This window comes from Quercus robur, chromosome 8 (genome assembly GCF_932294415.1).
Source record: "Quercus robur chromosome 8, dhQueRobu3.1, whole genome shotgun sequence".
Lineage (NCBI taxonomy): Eukaryota > Viridiplantae > Streptophyta > Magnoliopsida > Fagales > Fagaceae > Quercus > Quercus robur.
In genome coordinates, this window is record NC_065541.1 from 65,205,219 (window position 1) to 65,224,954 (window position 19,736).

At 32.8% G+C, this 19,736-nt stretch overlaps 1 pseudogene; it reads left to right on the forward strand.

The window, feature by feature from the left end:
- Positions 1-1,079: 1,079 nt before the first annotated feature.
- Positions 1,080-6,864, forward strand: LOC126696640 (cellulose synthase A catalytic subunit 8 [UDP-forming]-like; annotated as a pseudogene).
- The last annotated feature ends 12,872 nt before the right edge of the window (positions 6,865-19,736 follow it).

The following is a 19,736-nucleotide window of genomic DNA, read 5'->3' on the forward strand; positions in this document are numbered from 1 at the left end:
GAATTTAGATACAAAATAATTATAGTTGTTGGCCCTCAAATATAATAACTGTTTGGAACACAAAATTAATTTTTTTTACTTGGCAATACTAAATGGTTTTTTTTAATTAAAAAAATATTTAATAGAATTAAAATAAACAACTACTTACTGAATTAAAATAAAAATATTAATAGAATTAATTTTAATGCACCATAGTTTAACTACTTACTGAATCTCAATCCAATTATAAACAACTATCTTTTTATAATAGTTGTTTAACTAGCAACTATTATAAAATAAAATAAATATAAAAAGTTTAACTAACAACTTTTATAGTAGTTAAATAGTAGATACATTAGTTAAATAGTATATATATATATATATATATATATATATCTGTATATATGTATGTATGTATGTATGTATGTATGAGAGCCTGCAAAACCCTAAAGCTATATTATGAAGAAGAAGAAGAAGAAGAAGAAGGAGGAGGTTGTGGAATTTATTTTTATTTTATATTTTTGGTTTTTGATTTTTGTTTTTATTTTAAAGATTCTTACAGAGAGAATGAAAGAGTTTTGAAGTGTACGATGAGATTCGGGCGGATAAGTATCTGGTGGGCCCCAGTGTGAGACATGCATTGGGAGGGATATTGTTGTCATGTAGGAAGGACACGTGGTGTGTAGTTAATAGAGTCGACAGATACGACACGATTGGGTTTTTTTTTTTTTTTTTTTTGATGTGAGAAGTCGATTTCAAATTTTCAATTACTCTTAACTCTTTCGAGTTATGAGATTTTCTTCGTCCAGACTAAATGGGTAAGTTTGTTTGAGTCGGTATGTAACGTTTTTTAAGTTTGTTTAAATTATAATTCATTATTGTTTCTGTAACTTCCTTCTTCTTTTTTTAAAGGAATGCTAGAAAGCTTTCATTAAACGGGATTAAAACCCAAAACAGATACATCATCTAGGATTTGAGAAGCAATAATAGGGGGATCTGGGTGGCCTATTTCTGTAACTTCCATTTATCTAGTTTGGTTGTAAGCAAAACTATTTGTTTATGCAATATACTTTTTTCCTTGATCTGGTTGTATTAATTTGATGGATGTTTCAACTAATGTATTCAATGTGTTTGTGGATAATGATAGAGGAGAAGATTATGAGAATGTAATTTTTTTATTGTAGTATACACAGTGAGAGAGAGATAGAGAGAATTGATAAATAAATAAATATTTTTTTTAATGTAGAATAAAATAGATAAGTTTATGTTGGTGTTTTTGAAATAGGTTGTGTAAAATAGAAAAAGTAGACTCTTCTACTAAAATAAACATGAATATTTCTCGTACCTGATACCAATGCTAAACCCACTCCACTCTAGCAAATATATATAATATTTTAATTTTTCCTCTTTGGTTAGAGATGATAATTGGATCCTGTGAATCTATGATGTTAGGCCAAACAAAAAGAAAGGAGAAAAACTGTAATGAATAATACTCCAATCTTTGAAATGATAATTAAAAATAAAATTATGTATTTTTTTGTTTTAACATAATTGCGATGAATGAATCATATGCATACTAAAAACCCCGTTACTTTCTTTCTTGGTTGGTTGGTCAGTATTTCTTCTTCTTCTTTTTTTCTTTTTCTTTTTTGGGTTGGGTTCCCTTGAGTATTTCTACTACATTTTGTATTTATCAGCAACCAACTAGAGCCTAAAATTAAATTACAAGAGATGAAGCTAATTACAATCCCAGTCTAGACCCAAGTAGAAGCAAACATGTAATGATGTAAATGAAGCCCATGTAGTTAAAGAAAAAGGTATTGTAGGTAGCAGCTTGAATGCCTCGGATGCAAAGCACATGAATACAATGACCGGATCATCACCATCCAAACCTCCAACCTCCTCAAATCTCAACCCATGTAGATGCACCCTTAGCTAACAATGTTTTTTCTTCATTTGGACAGCATAACCATGTATTTGAATTTAATTTTGAAGTCCAATGTATTACATCTAAAGAATTGTAACTAAATTTTATTTAGTAAATAAAATAAAGATACAATTAGGCATACTTAAATAGTCAAGTTGTTTATGGGCTTGATATTGGGCTTTATTTTGAACCCATCGTGCTTTTTTAAGGAACCTTGGGTTGGGGAGATTTGCCAAGCCCACTCACCCGTCACAAAGAGGTGCAAGTATAATGGCTGAAGCTCTCAAATTTACTCGACCTGAGACCAGGGGCGGAGCCAGGGGGGGTCGAGAGGGGGCAGTTGCCACCCTGGCTCAGCAAAAAAAATAGTTGGCTGGCTTTTAAATTTTAGTAAGAAGAAGGTTTGTATTTGGTTTGACAATATATCCATCTCAAAGTTGCATCTCTTTCTCTAGCTTTGGCTGGGATTTGGTGTCAATTCTCCACTTCACCATGTAGATCCTTACTAAAAAAAATTCTTTATGTAATAATTATCCTACTTCATAAAATTTTGTATAATAAACCAAAATTTTGAGATAATTATATAATAACACAAACTTACATTAGTTGTATTTGGTGTTCATACTTAATTACTAAAAATATTTTCATTTATAAATGGAATTTTTACTCTATATATATATATATATAAAAGAAGATGGCTTATTTATGCAAAAAAAAAAAAAAAAAAAAAATCCTTTACAACTATCCAACATATATGTAATATGTGTGTGTTTCAATATGCATGCATAGTGTATATAAATTTTGCCCCCCCTCGAGTCAAATCCTGGCTCCGCCACTGCCTGAGACTAAAGAAGAGTTGAAGTTTTAGAGCGGTGGCAGCAATGCAAGTAACTAGTATTGTGAAGCTCTTTTTGAGTGTTAATGGAAGAGTTTGTTGGTCTTGCATTTGGTGCTTTCAGTCTATGGGGCATATTTCTATTCACTTTGTGACATGGCCAATATTTGCCTATTGATTCCAAGTTCCAACAGAATACATGGCACCCACATATGCAATGATAGAAGCTTTGTTTGAGATTAATGGGACATAAGTGAGAGAGTCATTTGCAAACTTAATAAGTTGTAAATTCATCATTATGAGGATCGGAAAATTAACTTTCACAACGTTCAAGGTTGACGTAAATTGGAAACCAGCTCTTGTCAACAGTTGAATTGGGATTGAGAGGAAGGAAACAGAGGAGAAAGCCAACACAGTTTGCCTGTCTAAGCAGCAAGGCTACATTATTAAAAGTTTAAAAACAAATGGGAGGAGAAACAAGCATCGTTCAGAGAAAGTGATGATCATATTCATATGCATTTAAAATTGGCAAAGGAAGTCCTAATGTCTTTTTCTTTTCTTTTTTTTTTTTTTTTTTTTTTTTTTTTTTTTTTTTTTTTTTGCGTGTTTAGACAACTTTGAGTTTTTACTTTTTAAAATCCTCCAGCAAGGAGTACATAGCTGCAACCAACAACGTTACACATAAATTGCTAAATTCCATAAGTAATTATACCAAGCCAATCACAGCTACAGTTTTCTCTGTTGTAATCAGCAACAGAGGAAACTGTAGAAGACCATCAAGAGAAACTAAGAAACTACAAACTAGAACAATCTATCAAGAAATAAATTGACAATATGAGATGAAATCTAACTGCAACAATTATTAAATACTGAGGCTACAAGTGAAGCCACATCCCAGGGATTGGGAGGGCACAGAGATACCACTTGTCTGAATTAAAATAAATAAATAAATAAAATAACATTCACAAAGTGCACATCTTCAGTCTTCACACGTATTGATCAAATGCTTGTGATATCAACGTGTACAAGGCTGAAGGCACCAGTAGAATTGTATTTTTTTTTTTAATATCAGACTCTGGTTTGAGGAGCCTGTAATGTAGGTGTAACCAAATCTTAAATATAGTTATATAGGCAATCAAAATTTGCCTAACACCTATGAATATATTGTAGAGGGGGCAATATAGTTATATAGGTAATCAATAGGGAGACATATATCGACAAGCTGTCTGCAAGGTATACATACTTGTGGCTTTCAATGTCAAAGATGCAAGCCATAATTATTTGAAAGTGTTTACTGGTGCAATAAGATTTTATGCATGTACAAAGCTGGTTGAATAGCGTCTGATCCTCTGTAAAACTTGGCCTTTTCTAATAACTTGTCATTTTTTAATTAAACCTGGTTACAAACATTGTCAACTGATGTTTCTGAAATTGATCCCAACTCTGTGCTTATATCTTGGTCCCCAATCACAGGTGTCATTTATGTAGGCTTAGGCTGAATCAGCAGGTAATTTAACATGTAAGGTTGCATAAGAAGAGAATATGTATTGAGTAAAACTTCCAACTAAAATATAAATGGACCTATTAATTGATGAACACTTTGAACAAAAATATGATAGCTAAATTTTGAACCAAATACATACATGGGATGGTTAAACTCACTAACATATCAGGTTTGAAAGAGAGGGTGAACCCTCCCAGCTCACTTCTGTGGATGTCTTTGTGAGCACTGTTGATCCAATGAAAGAACCACCATTGATCACTGCCAATACTGTGCTTTCCATCCTTGCAATGGACTACCTCGTGGATAAAGTCTGCTGCTATTTGTCTGATGACGGAGCTTCCGTGCTTTCATTTGAATCTCTTGTTGAAATGGCTGACTATGCAAGAAAGTGGGTACCATTCTGCAAAAAATTTGCTATTGAACCACGTACACCTGAGTTCTACTTTGCACAGAAGTTTGACTATTTGAAGAATAAAGTGCAACCTTCTTTTGTGAAAGAACGTAGAGCAATAAAGGTAAGCAACTGAAATGCTGTCTAGCTACAACTTCTCAATTACTAATTCCACTTTGACATCTTAATTAAGGATTTTGATTCAATCCACATTAAACTTATGGCCAGCAGATTCTGCTTCTCTTAAGTTTTATTGTTGGCAAACTTATGTATTATTGTGTCTCTAAAACTAAGCAGTCTCAAAATTGGTTCTATTTTGCTACAGAGAGCTTATGAAGAGTTTAGAGTGCGCATTAATGCTTTAGTAGCGAAGGCTCAAAAAAAACCAGAAAAAGGTTGGACTATGCTAGATGGAAGACCTTGGCCAGGGAATGACAGTAATGACCGCACAGGAATGATTCAGGTAAATGTAGCTTCTAGCTATATTTTTTGTATAAAATTTCAATTAATAGTGTAACATTTAGATGTTTAATATCTTACATTTCAGGAAGCATTTAGTATATAGAATGAAACATGGCTTTTTCTCAAACTAATTCTTGGGCTGTAAACTTTGAAGCTTAAGGCCACTACTTGAAGATCTCGTTGGCATTTACTTGAAATTATATATATGGAAACATAATTTTTGAGTAAATAGCATTTCTTCTTTTCTCTCGCCAAATTACAATCTTAGCAACTATTAGTCCATTAATGTTTTTACAGATCTTAGAAAAATGCTTTTACATGGTGCATCCCCTTTTGTAAAATACAAGTTTTTAACTATGGTATTTTTTTTCATCGATTCAGGTTTTCCTTGGACATAGTGGTGCCCATTATGTAGAGGGAAATGAACTTCCTCGATTGGTCTATATATCCAGGGAGAAAAGACCAGTCTACCGACAACACAAGAAAGCTGATGCTGAAAATGCTCTGGTATGTTAACATAATTTCACAAAATTAATGATTGGCATTGGAAGTCTAACATTACAATAACACTTTAGTGGTTGCATTTACAGGTTAGGGTGTCTGCAGTTCTTACAAATGCTCCCTACATCCTCAACCTTGATTGTGATCACTATGTTAACTATGGAAGGCAGTTCGTGAGGCGATGTGTTTCTTGATGGACCCACAAGTTGGTCGAGATATATGCTATGTGCAGTTCCCTATTTGGTTTGATGGAATTGATCACAGTGATCGATATGCTAACCGCAAAATAGTTTTCTTTGATGTAAGTTTAAAAGATAGCACGTATGGATTTATCCATTGTTTTTGTTAGTTTCCTTATAAGCACATGTCTATATTATGAAAGTAAGAAATATAAATTTCAAAGCTGTATCAAACTATATCAGAAATTCAAAAGCATCAGCGTATCTGGTATTAAGGGGTAATTGATTTCCTCAATTCACATAAATGAGTATCAAAATATGATATTTTTTATAAAAATATCCAACGCATTGTTATTCTTTCTGAAGGTGTGCTATGACTTGAATAAGGGTGCAGAAAATCACAATCCAGCAATAGCGATGACCAACATTTTCCTGCATCTACCACAGGTTAGTCATCTGTATGTTTTAGGGTGTATAACTGTATATGGTTTGGTTTAGCAAAAAAAAAAAAAAAAAACTGTATATGGTCTGTTTACTAAATAGTTTGTCTATCCTTCGGAACACCCTGGTGAAAACACAAAGTGCAACTTTCTTTTTTCGATCCAGGAGCCTCAAGTTAAAAGCAAAGCCAAATCCAAAAGGAGTTCAAACTCGTAGAAAGTGAAGGTTGTTCTCATTACAAGACTTACAACAACTCATCAAGAAATGGGAAATTAATTAGCTTCTTATTCTTTTAATTTATTTTTGGCTTGGTATATTGACGAGACCGTTAGATTGTTTAATCATCCATGTCTAATTTGATGAACTTCATCTTCGGGCTTTTGTTCATGTTCCTGCAGTAGTGTTATACAGATTCAATTCTTTGGATGAAATTGCGAACAAATGTTAATTCACAGAGAGGTTATGTTTGATTTGTTGAAAGAGTTGCATTTATGGCATTTAAGCTTAGGTTGAAGGTCCTTCACTTTTGTCTCTGTTTTTGCTCAAACATGTGTAAAGGCTCAAAGCTTTGGTCTGTTATGTCTTTCGAGACTCATGGTTGATGTTGCCTCTATGTTTGGTTCATCTGATCTTTACTCATTCTAGGATTAAGACAAAGTTGCTAATGGCTTTGTTTATGTGTGAGTTCTATAGAAAGAGATGAAGGTTTTAAAATAGAAGCTCCAAAAGTTGATACATGAAAAAAGCTGTAAAAGTTAGGTTTTAATTTTTACAAAACCTAGCTTTTTGATTTTCTTTTCTCTTGATTTTTTTTAGTTTTTTATGTTTTGAGATGAGAGACACATAAAGGGTAATAAAGATACAAATTTACCCCTGTTTTTAACAGAAGTGGGTAATAGGAGATAAATGGAACTAACATCAAGTTGGTAAAGTGTTAATTTTTAAACCATAAGTAGATAAAGTATTTTTCAGGCAAACTACAAGTAGGCAAAATGTAATTTTTCCTTCTTCTTTTTTCTATTTGGTGCAAAGTTGCCATTATTTTCCATTGCCATTTTTCGTTCAACATTTATTCATTCTCCCTATTGTGTTGCCAAATAAAACTTGCCATTTACCTTTTCCAAGTTTTTTTTTTTTTTTTTTTGAACTATTACATTTTGTGGATTTATCTCAATCTTTCATGTGTTGATATATTATTGCTACCAAAATGTAATAAACTTTCAATCTTCCACATTCTTTCCCCCTCCTCCTCAACAAAATGTTACAAAATTTCAACCCTATAATATCTCAAAGTTGGATTGTCTCTCTCAATTTCTCTGATACATGAAGTTTAGGAGTTGCAATGGGAAAATTAGCTTCAACACAACAATGATGCCTCTCTCTCTCTCTCTCTCTCTCCTTATTATTTAGTGTATTTTAATATTCTCAATTCACATGTTTCTTTCTTTGTGTTTAGAATTTTTTATTGAATGATTATTTTGTGGCCAAATATTGATTTTTCTAAAGGCTTGAGATGCATGACATTAAATTAAGGTTAGTGTCAAAGTTTTGAATCTCAGTGTTGGATAGGGCTTACATTGGATTAAAATTTGTTCAATTTGAAGATAAAATAGTTTTATAGGAATCAATTAATTTGTACAATTTTATTGGTCTCTTTAGTACAAAATTTATATTTGATTGGTATTATTCTTTGTATGGCATATAGTATCATTACAGGTCTTTATTTGTTTGATATTACATTGATCAACACTTGACAAGATGTGGTTCCAGTTAGCTCAACTGGTAAAGTTTTTAATAGTTAAATAAGAGATTTAGGGTACGTTTGGTACACTAAATGTGGATTACAACATGAATGGTAATCTTTATTACCAGGAATAAAATGTGTTGTAATGGAATAACTAAACATATTCATTAGTTTGGTTGTGAGTTGTAACATTAGAATAAAACTTATGATCTTTTTTAGGAAATATCTCATTCATACAAATATATTTCCTAGAAAATAATATATTTTAAATTTTAGAGAGATGAGTTATTTTTTGATGATTTTTTATTTCCATAATTGTTAGGTGGATATGGAAAGTTTATTTATTTGGAAATATATTGATGTTAGAAATTATTACATCTATTAAGGAATAGCTATTACAACCCTTTTAGAGAGGAATAGTTATTCCTCATTTTAAAGAATAGTAATTCATAAGGAATGACTATTCCTTGTAATAAAAACATAACCAAACTATTGAATAGCTAAACCATAGAAATAACTATTACATTACAATGCCTATTACAATCTACCAAACGTGCCTTTAGGGTTCAATCCCCGCCTACACCAAAAATTGATTGGTGTTTTGGTTTAATGATAAAAGAACTATCATTAGGAACAGACCCTATAGGTTGAAACTCTCTAAAAAAAAAAAAAAAACACTTGACAAGATTGTGATGAGAAGCATGACTCAAAAAAAAAAAAAAAAAAAAAACTCTTAATCTATATCTATATATTACTAAAAGCTGAAGCATAGTGTTTAATGTTACTGATCTCATGTTCTGTCACATCAGCTGCCACGTCATTCTTTTTTCTTTTTTAAAAAAAATATAATTTGTCCTACAATTTTAAAATGGTTTATACAATTTTCAGCCCTATAAATCCCAGCCCTATAAATGTAGCCCACTACTTATTTATTTACTTCTACTATCTTCCTATAATAAATCTGTATAATTAATCCAGCTCACCTCTTATTTATTTAGTTCTACTATTAAGCCCAACCTAAACCCTTTTCAGTTCAGCTCAAAGGAAAAATAAATAAATAAAAAACGTTGAAGCCTTCAGTGTTTTGTGTGAGCTTTTTCAGCCTAAAGGAAAAAAAAAAAAAAAAAAAAAAAAAAAAAACCGTTGAAGCCTTCAGGGTTTTGCGTGACCAAATAGAAACGTGAGGAGATAGAGAGTTTGAAGATTGTAATGTGGAGGGAAGCTTAAAGGGGAGGGAAAAAAAATGTTGGAGCCTTCAGGTATTGTGTGAGATAACGAGAGTTTGAACGCTACCAACTTCCTGCTCTACTATTTCGCAGTAACGGCTGCCTATTTGATTTCCTTCCTTCCTGTCTTCCTTTCCATATAGTGTATAAATACTGAGAGAACTTGCTTGCTTTGATTGAGGTATCTCTACATCTCAGTTCTTTTTTGCCCCCTTATTTTGCTTTATGGTTTTTGTTTGCCTTTTTAGATTTTGTTATAATTCTATGTGATTCCAACTACTTAGTGTGACTTTGATTTCTTAGCATAGTGTTGTGGTGTTTGCTTCCATTGTCTACTTCAACATCATGATTGTATAACATGGATTGAGTTTTAGAATCAAAGCAAATTATTTTCTTAGTGTTTATATTTTCTGCAGTAATTTTTTTGCACAATTGTGTTTATTGTGGTCTTTGGTTTAGACTTGGTTTGATATTCATGGTTTTAATTTTAAGTCACTGGGCAAGTGTTTTATTTTGTGCTAAGATTGTGTTTTTTAATCGAGATTTATAAGGCTGCTATGGTGTGGCTGATTGTTTACTCCATCTTTTTTAGGGTGTTGAATTTTTTATTGCTGGGTTTGTTCGTTTTGAGTTTTTTTATTGTTGGGTTTTTAATTCTATTTGCTTCTACTGTTTTTCAACAATTAATATCAGAACGTACTTCAATATCATGATTGTATAACATGAATTGAGTTTTAGAATCAAAGCAAATTGTTTTCCTGGTATTTCAATTTTTGCGATAATTTTTCTATATAATTGTGTTTATCATGGTCTTTGGTTTAGACAAAGTTTGATATTCATGGTTTTAATTTTAAGTCACTGTACAAGTGTTTTATTTTGTGCTAAGATTGTGTTTTTTAGTTGAGATTTATAAGGCCTAAATCTCTCTCCGCACCTAAGATGTATCAGTTTCAATTTTCCATTAAATATGTAATTAACTTGAAATACGTCTGAAAAGTTGATGCATCCCATTAAAATACGTCTTTCAAGAAGAGCAAAATATTATAGTAAACATTTTATGCATCCTATTAATCTGAGTGGTTCTTACTTGTAAGTTTCAACTAACCATTAAATATGTAATTAACTTGAAAGATGTATTGTAAAATGTTTTGCTCTTATTTAGTTAATTACATACTTCAAAAAATTAGTTCTTTAATTCAAATTAGTTAAAAAATTCCTGGTTTTGCATTGGTGGTACATGGAAGAAGATGAGCCATTCAAGCTCTAGACTTGAGGGATTCACCATGGACTTTGGAGGGGATTGGGTCTGCTCCTGGTACCTCGACTGCATTCTTAAGCCCCTTTGCGAAGCTAGCGAGCTCCTTTTGGGTGACTTTTCTCTTCAGTGGGAGGTTTATGTTTTTTGGTGAGGGGTTCTGTGTATCGGCTGTAGAGTGGAGTGGGCTGATGTCTTGAGCTTGGGGTGTAGCTTAACTATGTGGGCTTTGGTAAAGGGTTGTGCTTTGTAGTTGGCAGGTAATTTTAAAATCTTGGGTTTCTGGCCCATTAAGTGGGATGGGCTGGCTTCCTTATTATCGGGCTGTCCAGCTGGGTCAATACTAATCGAAGGCATAGGATGGTCGAATTGATAGGCTAAGTCACTTCTGGTGGTCCCAAGATGAGATGTTGTGTTGGCACTAACCTTCGCTGATAATATAGGCATGCTGTCCACTTCTGTAGCCTTGAGTGCTTCCACTTCATGCTGGTATTGTGATGGGTGGGAAATGCTCTGCTGGGTTGGACAGTAGTGATGTTGGAGCATGGGATTTTGTCCTTGTGTGCAGGTCTGGGATGTGGTATCAGAGGACAGGTCTTGACCGGTTGAATGTACTGGTTGGGGGGTGTCATGACTCATGCGGCATGTGTGGGACCTCGGAGTTGTCTGCTCTGAGGCAAGGGCCGGCGGCCTTAAACGCCAACCCGGTTGTTTGAGGAAGAAAGGATCGCCATGGCAATCCTTGCTCTAGTGGCCTATTTTTCCGCAGTTGTAACAGATATCTGCTAACTTCTCATATTTCAAACCAACCCATATTGGTTTGAATATGAGAAGTTACACATAAAGTAATATAGATAAAGTGATGTTCTTTTATTTGTGCCTTAGGGCGTCACCCCATATTACTCTAGAACAAATTATCTTCGGGCCGGGAAATATATTTATTCGATATTTTTCAGAAGAGAAGCCTGAATTGATGGGGCCCAATATGTATTAGAAAATTCGAGAATCTCGTCTTTCTAGCATTTCACAGGATTTTCTCCATGTGATAAATGATGATGGACATTTCAATATTGGTCTCAAAACATCTCATCAAACTTTTCTAGAATCAAAAGATTGTTCAAATGAATATAAGAATAACTTACGTGGATAACTTGGGAGGAGTTTAATAGTCATATTTTTTAGAATTCATAGTGTTCAGGAACCAACTCATAGCTTGAGGATTCACTTCTACTTATTCCATTTCTTTGTTTATAGATTTTCCTTTCTCTTGTATCTAATGTATTTTTCTTTATTGTTTGTACATATTTTTTGGATTTTTCATTCTTTTTTTTGAAATAGTCCTCTTTACGGTATGCTAAATTCTATTGAACTCTCTCCGATTATCACAAGCCACAAGGTTTGAGTTAACAACATAAGTAAACTTAAAACAATAATAAAATAAGATAAACCCATAACCAAGCAGGTTATAAATATAAAACCAAACAATCAAACTTCATTACATAAATATCCCAAAAATTAGAACCCCCGAGGTGGCCTAAGCATATTTGCTTCTTCTCTAACAATTACAATTGGGCTTCTTACACTATGATGTTTGCTTGTCCATACTAAAGATGCATGAAAAAGTGCACGCATTTTCCAAAGTTCCTTATCGACCTTCAAATTAACCATAAATTGTTGCACACAGTTTGAGCAGTCGAAGTGTAGTTTGTTCGGTTTTACCTCAATTTTGATACCATCTCCTTCTGTTTCGTTTTTCACTTCTGCTATGTAATCGGATGATGAAGTCCCGAGATATGTGAGACGACGAGGAATATTCAACGAATATATGGTCTTAGAACTTGGTACTACAACCATCAGCGAGGGGTAATTTAATTCCCAAGGTTTAATGCTCTTCCTTGAGTCACCTCTATATTTATAAATTTCTGTAAGCTCCTTATCAAACCCTTGCCCACACAACAAGTTAACGTAATCATCTGCACTACAATCGTAGGCTAATCCAGGATCCATAGCCTTGACAAAATTTATAATTCCTGCCCCTTTAGCAAATATATTATCTTCACAATTATGGGCTAGAAAATAACAAAAAGAGTGTAAGACAATTGTTTTTTCAAATGATGAAAGAAAAAAAAAAAAAACAAAATTTCTTTACCTGTTGTCATGATAGCAGATCGAATCAAAGCTGCAGATAGATTTAAGTTATTTAATGATTTTCGTTCAAATTCACGTTTTATGAGTGCAACTTTTCCAGCTACAATTGAGCAGGACAAAGAAGTTCCATTGTTAATTGTGTATTCATCCCTACTATTAGCTTTGACAAAGGGTACATAAATTTTAGTACCATGTGCACATATATCAGGTTGGATAAGATTAAAAGAAGGAAAATAATGAAAGATTATTACCATTTTCTAAGAGTAAATGAACTATAAATCAATAAAAGATTTAAATTACCTTAAGAATATCCTTCGTAATTGGGTTTGGTCCTCTTCCGGAAAAGTCAGCAATTACCAAGGGATCTGGATTGTCAACAATCGTACTCTTACAAATTTTGGCCATAACTGGAGTTCCACTTTTGAATTTTTGGCCGTAATAATAAAATGATATAAAGAACTAATATATGTTAAAATATAATTGTTAAGTTACCAATTCTCCGAAAAACTTAAACGGTTAGAAAATTGTGAAGGCATTTCAGGGTAATTAACCTTGATTTTCAAACATTATAATTAGTAGGCTACGTTTTCAAACTATATTTGAGGGTCGGTTTTCATGTTCTGACCGGGTCTGAGTTAGCACTTTTTCCACGTGGCGTCCACTTGTAAATCGAGTCTCTAAGACTCGATTTACATCTATATTACATTTACAGTGAAAAGAAAAGACCTTTACACTTTACACCTTCTCATCTTAACAACAAAGAAAACCACAATGACAACAGCAATTCTAAAAGTATGTGTTCATCAGAGAAAAAAAAAAAAAAAAAAAAAAACAAACAAACAAATAGAAACATGGGTTGCAGTGAGAAAGGCCTGGGTCTTGCGCGGCCCGGGTCGCGCTGTGACCTAGGTCGCGCTGCGACTTGGGTCCCACGCGGCCTGGTCTGGCGCAGCCTGGGTCGACTTGAGCTTGCATCTCCATTTCTTCTTCTTCTTCTTCTTCTTCTCTCTCTCTTTCTTTCTGCGTTTTTGCTCTTTCTGCATTTTGGGTCTTCTGAGTATGAATGTTTGTAATTATTATTTTTGGGATAGAAATCAAGTCTTAGAGACTCGATTTCCAGGTAGACGCCACGTGAAAAAAATACCACATCAAACGTGATCAACCCATGAAAATCGAGTTCCAAAGACTCGATTTATAGGCCCTAAATCGAGTCTCTTAGACTCGAGATGCTAGTAAAAAATATAGTTTGAAAACGTAGCCTACTAATTATAATGTTTGAAAATCATGGTTAATTACCCTGAAATGCCAATTGTGAATTTAATCATTTAATTATCATTCTAATACTCCTCCTTAGGTATGGACCTAAATCCCCCTTTAATAAGTATAACCCAATATGTGAGATTTTTAACATTTTAAATGAAAGGTATAGTAAAGCTAGAGATCAAACTTAGGATTTTCTACTTTAATACCATATTAAGTTACTGATTTTCCCAAAATCTTAAATTGTTAAAAAATGATGAATTTAATCATTTAATCATAATTTTAACAATGATCAATTTATTGATAAAGGATTAGTTTAGCATACCTTACGTGATCACGAATCTTTTGAGCTTTTGTATGAGTGAACCAAATTGATGGCAGTTTACCATTTCTAGTGGCATAGGGTGTGAAATCTTAATATTTGTATAAAATCGCTTCAGCGTAATTCCTATATGCCAATTTCACTTCGTCTAAATTGTCACATCAGACAATTCTTCCTTTCAAATGATTTTTAAGGCTGCACAAATAATAAAGCCATCATTTTAGTTAATAACATATATGTAATAATGAAAGGATTCAAAATTTTGGATATATAAGTACTTTTTCTTATCCTCTAATGATATTTCGCTTTTCTTTTCATTGGTCTTCTGTGAACCTCTAGCTCTTTTCAGATTTTTGGAGCTTGTTGGTTGACGGGGAAAGTCTATTAAAGGATGCCATTCAGTTTCTAATAGGTTGAGACAAGACCCCTATAAGCAAAAAGTTTATTTAAAAAACCAAGTATGTCAAAAATATGAAAGTAAATAAAAAAACATGAGAATAGGGGGTAATCATTTGACTAAAACAATGAAAGAGAGAAATAAATAAAGAATAAGTCTTCGTTTGTTTCACCCAAGAGGAAGGCATAAATCATATAATTTTGAGTGGACAATTTTAACAATCAAATTATAGACTTATTAATATTTTTTTTAGTTTGTGCATGAACAAAGATAAAATTATTGAATTAAGGAGGTTGAATTTTAAATGTGGAAAACAATTAAGGAGACAAAGATGTTTTATTAATAGATCACTTTATTTGAGATATTAATATTATTATGCAAGTAAAGAAACAAGTACCTCAAATTCTTTTCCGTCTATGACCACAGTAGTCATAATTTTTTTTTTTCTGAATCAGATGCGCCTACTGTTAGAATCCAGGGTGTAGTGTTTCTAACAGTTCTATTCCTAGGACCTTTATTTCCACAAGCAGCTACAGTCAATATGTTTGCCTCCATGGCAAGAAATGATCCTACAGCTATAGCATCAAGATGATATGGACTCGTCACTTCTGGAATGCCAAATCCTAAAAATATTGATATAACGTCAACTTTCTCCTCGATTGCAGCCTTAAATGCATCCACAACGTCGTCAAATTCCATACCAAAGTCTGATTCCAAATTAGTATCAAGTTGGTGAAGAGTTTTTTTACTTTTCTGTATAACTTTGTATACATAAATTTCCGCACATGGGGCTGCGCCTTCAATCGTTACCGAAAAGGTGTCATACAATTTTGTCTCAATTTTCCTTCTAGTCGCCGATGCAGCAGAATGGGTACCATGACCTTTTATGTCGAGTACTGTATTATCCTTACTATCACGTCCTTTATCTCCATTCTTAGAAAAACGCAAAGCATTTCGAATGATGCTGCATTAACATTAAATGCAATTAACATTTTAATAAAATCTTTGGCCCAAAAAAATCAATTAATAACTTGAATGTGAGGAATTAAGTCTTACGTGTTTTCCGATGCTAAAGCATCCCAATCAAACACTTCCCGAACTATGTCTTTATTAAGTAAGAATGTCGAAAATCTATTATCAATCCCCGAATCAATTATGGCAATCTTTATCTTTTCGATTTGCTAGACAAATTAAAAAAATAAACAAAGTAAGTTTCTACAAAGATCAGCTCGTAAGAAATTAAAAACATTGAAATAATATTTAAATTAAAATAGCACTACTTACAATAATTTTATATAAGTCAAGTCAAACAGTGAAACTAACCTTCTCTACTTTTATTTAGCGGAAAAAAAAAAAAAATCGTTTATGCCTACTAAAGAGTAAGACTAAAGCGTAATGACTTGGTATTTTATCATCTATCTCTATTGAGCTTCTTGACTTTTTTTTCCTAGAAAAAAAGAGCAATTTGCCTTTTTCTTCCTTATTGAGACGTAAAATGTCATTTTTCTCTGAGTTACATAATGCTGTTTTTTCATCCAAGTCATCTTAGTTTTCAGCATTTCTCTTATTGGGTGCTACTTATCATTGCTACCTCAGACAAAGAAAAGAAAGAAGGTTTAAATTCAGTATGTTTATTCAATGTCTAGGATGCACTTCAAAAAATCGAGATTCTTTCTTACTTTTGCACTTCAAGACGAACTCAAGGACAACTCCACCAAGGGAGAATGATATAGGCAGTGATACACTAATGTCATTTTTATTTTATACCAAGTGTCAGGGCAATTTTGTAATTTTATGGTTTCTAGGACAAGAAACCATTATACTAATAGTTTATTGGGCTCACAGGATGCGTGGTCACTCCATAAGTATAAGTGCTTGTAGGATGTGGAGGGCAAGTTTCGAGGTTCGAGTCTCCAAGAAGAAAACTCACACGCATATACACTTAAATTAAGTTAGAGTAGAATTTTTACCTTATATTATAAAAAAAAAAAAAAAAAAAAAAAAAAAAGTAGTTCATTGGGCCCTAGCTATTTTGGTTATTTGAGTTTAGTTATATTGTTTGGGTTTAGTAGTATAGCCCAAGAAGTCAAAGTCCAACTCTTTTAGGAGTTTTAAGTGGTCCAAGTTCCACAAGAAATAGGTCATCTATTTATACAGATATAATGTTTTCAATTCAAGGAGAAAAATAATTTTCTAGTTTTTATAAAAGTTATGAAGTTTTGTTTGCGGTGAGATGCCTATTAGTTTCTTGTTTTTTTTTTTCTTTCTGGTCTCTTAACTTTCTAGCAACTTAGAACCTTGCAAACACATGCTGATTTCCCCTTTTAAGATCCTAAAGTCCAAAAACTTCAAAACCCTAAACCACTCATTCATCAAATAGCCCCAAACTCCCCACAACTAGCGAAAACACTGTTCACAGTCATACCATTTCTTTGGCCAATTAGAAACCTTATAAGTTATAACCCTTTCTATTTTCTGGCATTGTTCCCTCTAACCCTAAATCATCAAAATCCAGACTATCCAAATTAGATTTGTCAGATTTGATTTGATTTTGTTCCCGTTGTCCTATGTCAGTTGTTTCTTCCCATAAAGGAAGTCATAAAGTCTAGTGAAGGGACTAGAAAACCTTAGTCTCATCATCTTAAGGTAAAAAATTTTAAATTCATTTTCTATGCTCCAACATAATCTAAAAATAAAAATTTCAACACTGTATAACATCCTTGTAATCAACCTTAAAATTGGATAAATTCTAACATTACACTCCCAAGTCCAAGATACAATTACTAGCAGTTATACTACAAACTAAAATCATCAGTTGTTTAATTTGAGATCAACGGTAAAGTTTAAAATAAATAAATAAAAGAACAAAAAAGATGAAAAAATTAAATGTAAACAAGAATAAAGAAACCTTGCATCATGACAACATATAAAGATCTTCTAAAAAAGCCAAACTTTGGAAAGAGAAGAAAGATAAATTGACTAAAACATTACTGAACTAGATTTATGTGTGCAATACGGGATGGGGATTGGGGTGGAGCATGCATGTGACATAGAGAAGACCTAAGCCTAAGCTAATATATGAACTCATATAGGAGCATAAAGGACTAATAATTAAGTTTGTACATATACCTGCTCTTTCTTAGACATCCTGAAGATGTGGTTTGGATCACTTCAAAGGTATGCTTTGGAACTCTTCTTATTAGGTATAAGGCTTTTACTATTTCAACAGTTTTCAAACCTGAAATTGGATCAATTCTGATATTTTACTCCCATGTCCAAGATATAATTACAGATAAATGTATTAGCCATAAAGTTGCAATTAGACAATTAAATTTATAGCCAATTTCAATTTAAAAGAAACAGATATACATGCTTTTCTTTCATAGATGTGGTTTGAAGCTTTGATACTTTGATAACTTGAAGATGTGAAAGTAAGTAAAATTAGCAGCATGTTGTGTGCAGCACAAATTAATAAAAAAAAAATTATAAGTAATCTAATCAAGAAAACTATTTCAATAATATATAGCAGGAATTGAATAATAGAATAGACAATGAAAATAAAAGAACAACGGTTGAAGTGAAAAGCACATTGTGTTCGGCATCCACCACTCCAGTCCACAATAGTTCAGGAAACCTTCATCTAGATGTGCGTACCAATAAAAACTACTTTCACTGGTTCTCTAAGTAGCCACAAAACAAAGGAAAGAAAGCAACCAAATATAGACAAGACTACGTTGTGATGTCCAAGTAGCTTGGAAGGCAGATGTGAGAGGCACAGATAGTTTTAGACTGGTGAAGAAGGACAAGGATACAAAGAAAGCGCTATATGCTTGGAAGTTGGAACAAAACTGATTTTGGTCAAGTGGAGGATGGATCAGTCAAGTCAGAAGAAACTTAAAAAAGTTCAAGCAGCTTACACTTTATGGAAGATGTTGAGAAGGAAAGTGATGCAATGTAAAACGTGTAGAAGCAGAATCTATAACACACAATTTCTACAACTCTTCCACAAAACCTAAGTTCTACAAGAACACTAGGCTAGTAGGCAAAATAATAGAGAAAACCTCTCTAACAAACTTTTATTAAAAAACACACATAACATAAATAACCTCTCTATAAAGAGTATTTATAGGAATAGAATTTCTCCTACTCCTTTTAGGAAAAGAAATAATAAATCTATTTCTACTTGAGAAAGGAAAAACAATTTAACTAGGAAAAGAAATAACCTCTCTATAAAGAGTATTTATAGGAATAGAATTTCTCCTACTCCTTTTAGGAAAAGAAATAATAAACCTATTTCTACTTGAGAAAGGAAAAACAATTTAACTAGAAAAAAAAATTAAAATCCTAATTCAACTAGAAAAAGGATTTTAATTGAGCTTGTAAAAGCAAATAAATCCTAATTCCACTAGGAAAGAAAAAACAACATAAAATATTAAAATATTATATTCTTTCTTAACCAATCTGCATCAGAAAGGAAGCTTAGGTTTAAGCTTGAAGAATTGTTAGACCAAGAGCATATTAGGTGGGCTCAAGATGAAAGATACAGGATGGGGTGACAGAAACAATCTTTTTTCAAGCTTTAGTCTGAATGAGAAGATCTTCAAACATAATAATACGTATTAAGTCTTTGAAGGGGATGTGGTTAGAAGATGCCTTGGAGATTCAGGAATAGTTCTTTGAGCATTGATGAGTATTTATGGGAAACCAAGCCTTGAAATATTGTTGATATATTGCAACTTCTTCAGAGTAATCGAGTTCGTAGGTTATTAAATGAGCAGAAGATGCAAGTGCACAGAACCTTTACTGAAGGAGAGGTGAAGGAGATTATCTTTCAAATGGATCCATGGGAAGCACCAGGGGTAGTCCATGTTCCAGCCTTTTTTTTTTTTTTTTCAAAATTCTAGAATATAACAGGTACTTTTGTTACTAGAGCTGTACTTTCTTTTACAAATTCAAGGAATCTCTTAAGGGAGCTTCATAGAACCTTTATTCTGCTGGTACCATAAGTGCCTAGGCTGAGACCAGTAAATGATTTCAGGCCAATTAATATGTGCTATGTCAATTATAAAATTATATCAAAGGTGCCTTTCAATTGGCTTGAGCCTCTGTTGGAATCCCTTCTAACTCCTCTTCAAAATGCTTTTATTTAGGGAATGTTAATTTTA